The sequence below is a fragment of the Temnothorax longispinosus genome, unplaced genomic scaffold, assembly GCF_030848805.1.
Source record: "Temnothorax longispinosus isolate EJ_2023e unplaced genomic scaffold, Tlon_JGU_v1 HiC_scaffold_500, whole genome shotgun sequence".
Classification (NCBI taxonomy): domain Eukaryota; kingdom Metazoa; phylum Arthropoda; class Insecta; order Hymenoptera; family Formicidae; genus Temnothorax; species Temnothorax longispinosus.
In genome coordinates, this window is record NW_027270342.1 from 1 (window position 1) to 8,028 (window position 8,028).

The 8,028-nt window shown below is 37.5% G+C and overlaps 1 pseudogene; it reads left to right on the top strand.

Moving 5' to 3' along the window:
- Positions 1-1,275: 1,275 nt before the first annotated feature.
- LOC139824663 (uncharacterized) lies at positions 1,276-7,979 on the top strand (annotated as a pseudogene).
- Positions 7,980-8,028: the final 49 nt, after the last annotated feature.

An 8,028-nucleotide genomic window follows, 5' to 3' on the forward strand; every position in this document is an offset into this window, starting at 1 on the left:
CGTCACAGTATATATATATATATATATATATATATATATATATATATACACAAGACAATTAATTTTGTTTACCTTAAGTGCTCAGACATAACAGTCTGTGAATTACTTTGTGTGTTTACCATTGTATCATCACTTGTACTGCTGAAAGTAAAAATATTTAAGAAATAAAAATATAAAACAACATGCAATAATTTCTTGTATATATATATATACATATATATATATATAGTAAACATCAAGTAATTTTTAGACATAAAAATATTTTATTGCATATTGCAAATTTTTTTCAAATTAATAGATAATATTTTTCAGATTACGAGATAAAATTATTCAAGATTTGATGAAAAGACTAAGCCAAACAACAAGGTAAACGATTTGCTTAAGAAACAAGTAAAACGATTGCAAAGAGAAAAGACAAGAGTTACGAAACGTGTAATAAAGAAAATGTCCATAATGTGCTCAAAAGGATATTCACTCCGAAGCAAATTGACGTTTTAATGAGTAATGAAAGAAAAAAAAGAGTAAAGTGGGGTCTTGAAGACATATCTGCTGCAATAATGTTAAGAAGCTTGAGCCCAAAGCATATCGTTTTTTAAAAGAAAATCACTACCCGTTACCAGGATTATCCACACTTAGGAACTGGGCATCTCGCATGGAGTTAAAAGAAGGAATTTTATCTGATGTTGTCTTTTTAATGAAAAAGAAAGCGCCATCGTTTCTGTAATATCAGCGTGCCACATATGTTCATTTTTACATATCAATTTCTTGTATACTATTCAATAATAAACTTATTGAACACAACTTCTCGTGTTATTAAAATAAAATATTTATTACATTTATTGAAATTGCTGTATTTAAATAAACCCATCTTATATCGACAATATTTTTTAAAACTTCAGAAAATATTTACTTTTTTCTCATACATCTATTATTATTGTTCAATTCATGCTTATTTTACATTTATTTTAATATTTCTTTATATATAATTTTAACATTTTTTACTTAAAATTAATTATTACATGAAATAAAATTGCATTATATGCAGAACAGAAAAAGAACTTAATTCTCATTTAAAAAACCGCGGGCCTAATTCTATTGGCCAATAAACCAATATGTCTCCAGCTTGGCCCAACGCACTCATTGGTTATTAGAAAGGATGCGCAACAGCATACCTTGTTTTCTTTCTACCATGGGCACCCTTCACTTGCGCGCTCACGGATTCCTGTTACACGGCCACCCCACCCCGCGTAACTGATATTAATATCATTAATACCACGTGCGATATACTGTGCGATATAATGACTAAATCGTGCGCGGTGCCAATGTGCAAATCGCGAAATTATTCAGCAAAGAAGTGTTCGTTGTTTAAAGTGCCGTCAAATATCGAACAATGTAAAAAATGGATTGCTGCGATTCCGGGCATTGTTGATCTGAAGCCGTCGCAATTCGTTTGCGAGAAGCATTTCGAAGAACATCACATCCTCAGGAAATGGGTGAAATACGATAATGGTAGGATTATCGCCGAAGTAAGTTTAATGATGATTACATTTTTTCTATGTTTTAATTATATTATAATTATACATACAAATTTGACTTGCGTGACTACTTACATAAGTAAATATTTTGATTCGTTCTTGCTGGGTTAACTTTCAAATGATCTTGTTACTTCATTGCATGTTTATTGAAGGCTCCTTACATGCGCACTCGACTCCATCCGTTGGCTGTTCCTTCAAAATTTGACTGTCAGAGAAAGGTGGAAAATATCGCCACTGCTAGGGATTGTTCAATTGGCCAACGCATCAGTGCAGAGCATAATTATTTCTCTTTGGACAAGCCCTCGATGAATACAACGGTCGACGAATCTTGCCATGAGAAGGAGCCTTCTTTCGTACAAGGTATACTTTATTATTCATTGATTCCTTAGAATAGATATGGACATCGTGGCATCTGAAACAGAGAGTAACTAAATATTACAATTGCATGAGTGTATGTTTTAAAGGTAATTATATAGAATAACTAACACAGCTCGGATTACTTTGACCCTGACATGTGTTGTGAAGATCACCCTCCTGAGTGACCTTCAGAAGTTTTTAGCCGGCGGTCGTTTTTTATATTAAAAGTTATGGTAAAAGTTTACAATAACTTACACAGCTCGGATTACTTTGACCTTGACATATGTTGTCAAGGACATAATACTGAGTAACTTTTCCTTATAACTTAGTCGGCGGTCGCTGCTTATTAAAAAGTTATAAACAAAAAGTTTGAAAAATATAGCAGCTATTTTGAGTATTGGAAGGCATAAATGACTAATATATATGTCGAAATAGTTCACGCATACACTTTTCACGCGAACTGAGGTTCACCTACACCCCCCCTGCTTTCGGGGGAGGTGCGATAGCTCCGAAATAGTTCACGCATACACTTTTCACGCGAACCGAGGTTTAACCACACCCTCCCCCCGCTTTCGGGGGAGGTGCGGTAGCCCCGAAATAGTTCACGCATATACTTTTCACGCGAACCGAGGTTCACCCACACCCCCCCTGCTTTCGGGGGAGGTGCGGTAGCCCCGAAATAGTTTACGCATGGGTTAGTTGACGCGCTTTAAACAATTAAATACTGTTAAAGCGCGTCATCTAACCTATGTAGATTAGTGACGCGCTTTAAACAGTTAAATACTTGTAAAGCGCGTCATCTAACCTACGTATTTTCCAAACTTTTTTTGTTAATAACTTTTTAACGAATAACGAGCAACGGCTAAAACCTTCTGAAGGTCACTCGGGGTCATGACCTTGACAACATATATCAAGGTCATTGAAATCGGTGAGGTCGCCAAACTTTTTTTTGTTAATAACTTTTTAATAAAAAGCGACCGCCGAATAAGTTATAAGGAAAAGTTACTCAGTATTATGTCCTTGACAACATATGTCAAGGTCAAAGTAATCCGAGCTGTGTAAGTTATTGTAAACTTTTACCAAAGTTATTAAGGGGATGCTGGAGCCGTCTGTTTTACCGGCATTTTTTGTCGGCACGTAGCGTCGTATTAATTTGACAGAATTAAAAATCCTTCTCCAGAATTGCAGTACATACATTAATGATTCGGGGGAACTCCGATTTTATATAGAAAACGAGAAAAAATTACGGAAGTACAGATTTCCTTATCCTACTCTTATCCCAATATGGCGTCTCAAATTGCGGCGAGCTGTTAGCTCGTCACAAGATGTATTTCATATAAGAGATATACCATTGGTACGAACGCGAAAACAAGTTCCCCCGAATTGCACAACAAGAAAAACATCGATAAACCTTCCAAATCAAGATTTGGAAGCGTAATATAAAAGTATAATGTCGATGTGCATCGTGCGTATGTGTGCGTGCAATGTAGCGTGCTATCCTTGTCTATATCTTTGTCTATACAAGGACAGATATAGTTCGCCGGTCTTCTTTACCGACGCCGATCGAGTTCGGCTACGGCTCCAGCATCCCCTTAACAATAAAAGTTTTAAAAATATAGCAATTATTTTAAGTATTGAGAGGCATAAGCGACTAATATTACGTTTTTTTTTGTTAAAGCAGAGAATACTTTATTTCACGAAAAAGTCGCTTTACCAAAACACATTTAAAGCAGTAAATTGTTGATAAATTGTATATTGAATATATGTGAGTATTGGAAGGCATAAATGACTAATATATATGTCGAAATAGTTCACGCATATACTTTCCACGCGAGACGAGTTGTCACGTGGTGGGTTCGTGGCGTGCTTTACGAGCTGCTGTGTGAATATTTGTGGCGATATACAATAAACGAGCTCGTAAAGCACGCCACGAACCCGTGACAACTCGTCTCGCGTAGAAAGTGTATGCGTGAACTATTTCGACATATACAATTAGTCATTTATGCTTTCCAATACTCAAAATAGCTGCTATATTTTCCAAACATTTTTTTGTTAATAACTTTTTAACGAATAACGACCACCGGCTAAAAACTTCTGAAGGTCACTCAGGAGGGTGACCTTGACAACATATGTCAAGGTCAAAATAATCCAAGCTGTGTTAGTTATTTTATATAATTACCGTTTTAAATTTGAATTCTTTTCACAGATGTAAAAACCAATGGGTCTTCGGTAATGGATGGAGTTGATATAAAAACCACGAATATAATACTCCATGAGGATCTTTCGCCAATCGATCTAGCCACTATCGAGTCAATTCAGGAGCAACAAATTCAGGATGTAACCACTGTCGAGTCAATTCAGGAGCAACAAATTCAGGATGTAGCCACTGTCGAACCAATTCAGGAGCAACAAATTCAGGATGTAGCCACTGTCGAACCAATTCAGGGGCAACAAATTCAGGATGTAGCCACTGTCGAGTCACTTCACGAGCAACAAATTCAGGATCATCTGGTGGCACATTGTGCACCTGATGTGTGTGAACGTCGCTTTCACTTTTCACAAGTCACTTTTAACTATGGTAAGTAAAATCGCATTTAAATAGTAACCGTAAAGCGCGTTTTTCAAAGTTTTCATTCGTCTCTGTTTTCATAGGTACTCCTGGAAAAATTACGGACTCTACCTCGATACCATGGCCGTGGACTGTCGGTGAACTAAGCACCGATATCGGCAGTTTTCTGTTCACATACGCTATAACGAAGATGGAAAACGACGATAAATTCCCGGTTGTAAAAAAAAGTATACAGCTTTGCGCCAACAAAGAACTTCGCTACTTCGTGTATGGAAGTGTCGTTAAGGTACACGGATGTAAACTCCCTCAAATCTTGGAGGACATAGCGTCGCTACCGCAAGCTTTGAAAAAGTTTCAAAATATAAATGTGTGCAACGGTCTCGGCACTATCAACGTTCATCATCTGTCGGCGGATAGTGCGTTTAAAGATTATGTCGATCGATGGCGTTCCAAAAACTGCACATTGATCTCAAAACGGAAGAGATGTGACCACTGCAGGAACATGAGAAACGTAGTGCACATGAAAGAAGCGAGATCGAAAACGAAAGTATCGTTAAAGCGTGTATGTCGAGTTTCCAAGTTAATCGCGCTGCGCAAAAAATGTTTCCGTGAAAGACGGCAGAAGAAGACAGCCCAGAAACGCATACAATTATTACAAGAATCCTTGCAAAATAAAGCAACCGAAATTGCTTCGATTCGTGGCGAAACGTTGGTCGACAAATGCTCGAAATTAAATGTACCAACAAATCAACAAACTGTGCTCCGAGAAATAATCGCGGCTGCAGGGAAGCAAACGACAAGAGTCGGCGCTATGGGGAGGAGTGGATTATGCTATGTCTACTGATGAACATAAGATCACTAGGTTACTACGAGTTTCTCCGTAAGAATAACGTTTTACCACTGCCCTGTCATCGAACAATCCGCAGTTATTTCTCACTTGTCGACATGAAATGCGGTTTTGACAAAGAGTTTGCGAAATTGCTCGCAAAACATTTTGAGACGAAAACTCTTTTGCAGCGACATGGTGTACTTCTCCTCGATGAAATTAACTTGAGGAAGTCAGTGGCCGTGTGTTCAAAAAACTTAACCTATGTTGGATTAACTGACTTCGGTAACGATGGGCCGCAATCGACTAACATTGAAGATCAAGCAACACATGGTCTCGTTCTCATGTTTCAGCCTCTTGCTGATTCATACACACAACCAATCGCAGTGTTTGCTTCGAAAAATCCTGTAAAGAGTGATGAGCTTGCGAAGCTAGTTATTAAAGCTATTGTGTACCTGGAAAGGACCGGAGCGAAAATTCACGGAGTAATCGCCGACGGCGCATCGACGAACGCAAAGATGTGGTCCCTATTAGGTGTCTCAGGTTCGATGGAGGATACAAAAACGTGGTTCACGCATCCTGTAGATGACGACCGAAAAGTTTTCGTCTTCTCTGATGCGCCCCATGTCATCAAAAATGTTCGGAACAGGTTGTATAACAAGAAAAAATTGCGGGTAAGTTTTTAGAAGCTTATGATTGCTTTGAAAGTATTTTGAACCGTAAACAATGAAACTTAACAAATTTTTAAAAACTTACCTGAATGACGTATTCTTGAATACCCAATCTAAAAAAAAAAAAGATAATGAAATGTTAAGAAAGCCACGCAAAAGCATAACTCATTTTTTTTATTACCTACCGTTATGACGCCTTCATTACTTGAAGGAAGAACTTATCTGACTAACGTATCTCTGGGAAATTGCCCTGAAAAAAGATTAAGAAATATTAAGGGTTACTTCGACCAAACTCCGATTAACTTAATCGTTGATTAGTCCATTGGAAATGACCAATCGCATTTGCTCATTAAGCAGATTGACAAATGCGATTGGTCATTTCCATCAGTAGACTAATCAACGATTAAGTTAATTGGAATTTGGTCGAAGTGGCCCTTATAAAGAGAATCACGCGAGAGTATGGCGCATTTTCTCATTGTTACTTACCCTCATAATGCCTTCGTTACTTGAAAGAAAAACTTGCTTGACTAACGTATCCCTGGAAACCCGAACTAAAAAGAAAAAAAATTTTGAGAAAGTAACGCGAGAGTGTAACTTATCTGATCGCAATGAAATTAATGTTTATGTGTTCAATTCCGCAGGTTAAATCGTCCAACAATTATATATGTTGGGATTACATCGCAGCTCTATTCAACCTTGACATCCAACATGCTGGGAATGCGAGGGCCTGTCCAAAGTTAACACAACGGCACGTTGTGTTAGACAGCACTTCGAAAATGCGCGTTTGACTTGCGACACAGGTAATTTATGTTCCACTTACGTTTTCACTTTTTTTAAATAGTTTGCCCATTTCATGAGTAATGTGTTTTGTATTTGCACTGTTACAGGTTTTTAGCAACTCTGTGGTACAAGGGTTACATTTTTATTTACGCTATAATCCGGAAGGACCTCTGAAAGGATGTGAGGAAACAATCGGGTTCTGTAAGCGAATGAATGATATGTTCGATGCGTTGAACCGCAAAACTCCGAATGAAGGGCTTATTCCAGAGAGTAAAGACTTCAAGGTATGCATATGATGCTTCTCGAAAAATTTACCATAAATTATTGAAAATTTATTTATCTTCGTCGACAATTGCTTTCGTACAAGCGTTATCTTCATCTTATAACTTCAGGTATTGCAAGAATCTCTTGAATGGTGGGAGACGGCATTGCAAAAAGGGGAGATAACGGCTGATGAATATTTAACAAGAGAGACTTCGAAAGCGTTGCGAATATCTCTGCGATCTACTATGGATATGTGCTGTTATCTCATCGGAAAATTTGATTTCCAATATCTATTAACAGGAAAAGTTAATCAAGATAACTTGGAGGTACTTTCCAATTTATGACTTTTTTAATACAATAATTACTTGCAATAAATAAATGTACATGTACGTACGATTTTTCTAGAAATTCTTTGGCATCATTCGTCAAGCCGCAGGGTGTAACGATCACCCACACAGCCCCACGTTCTTGCAGCTGTATAAAATATTGTCGGTGTATAGCATAATAAAGCCTCCAAAATTTGGAAATTGCACTGTGTCCGAACAATCGTCGCCACAGCTTCTGCTGTCATTGCATGATTTAAAAACAGCCTATGGGCAAAAGTCTGAGGCGAAAAGTGTTAAGTATCAACGTGAAATTCGAGCGAAGCTAGACGAGATTCTGCAGCACGACGATTGGGAGGCAGATGACGTCATTGAGAATAATCCTGACCACGATTATGTCCTGTCCGATTCCCTTATCCTTGACTGTATTATTTACTACGTTACAGGTTTTTTATTTTAAGATCTATTTCTTATATCGTAGGTATTTTTGTATTGTAGACTGATATTGCTTCTCGTTTTCGCCATGAATTGCTATTGCATGCTTTAGTTTTGTTCATAGATATCATCGTAGACTAGAATATTTCCTCTCGTTGCATGTCATCCGGACATGCGACATACTCCTTTACATATTTATATGGGATTCACAGGTTACCTATGTAAAATGTTTGTTTCGGGATTATCGTTTCTTTTGATAATTATTGCT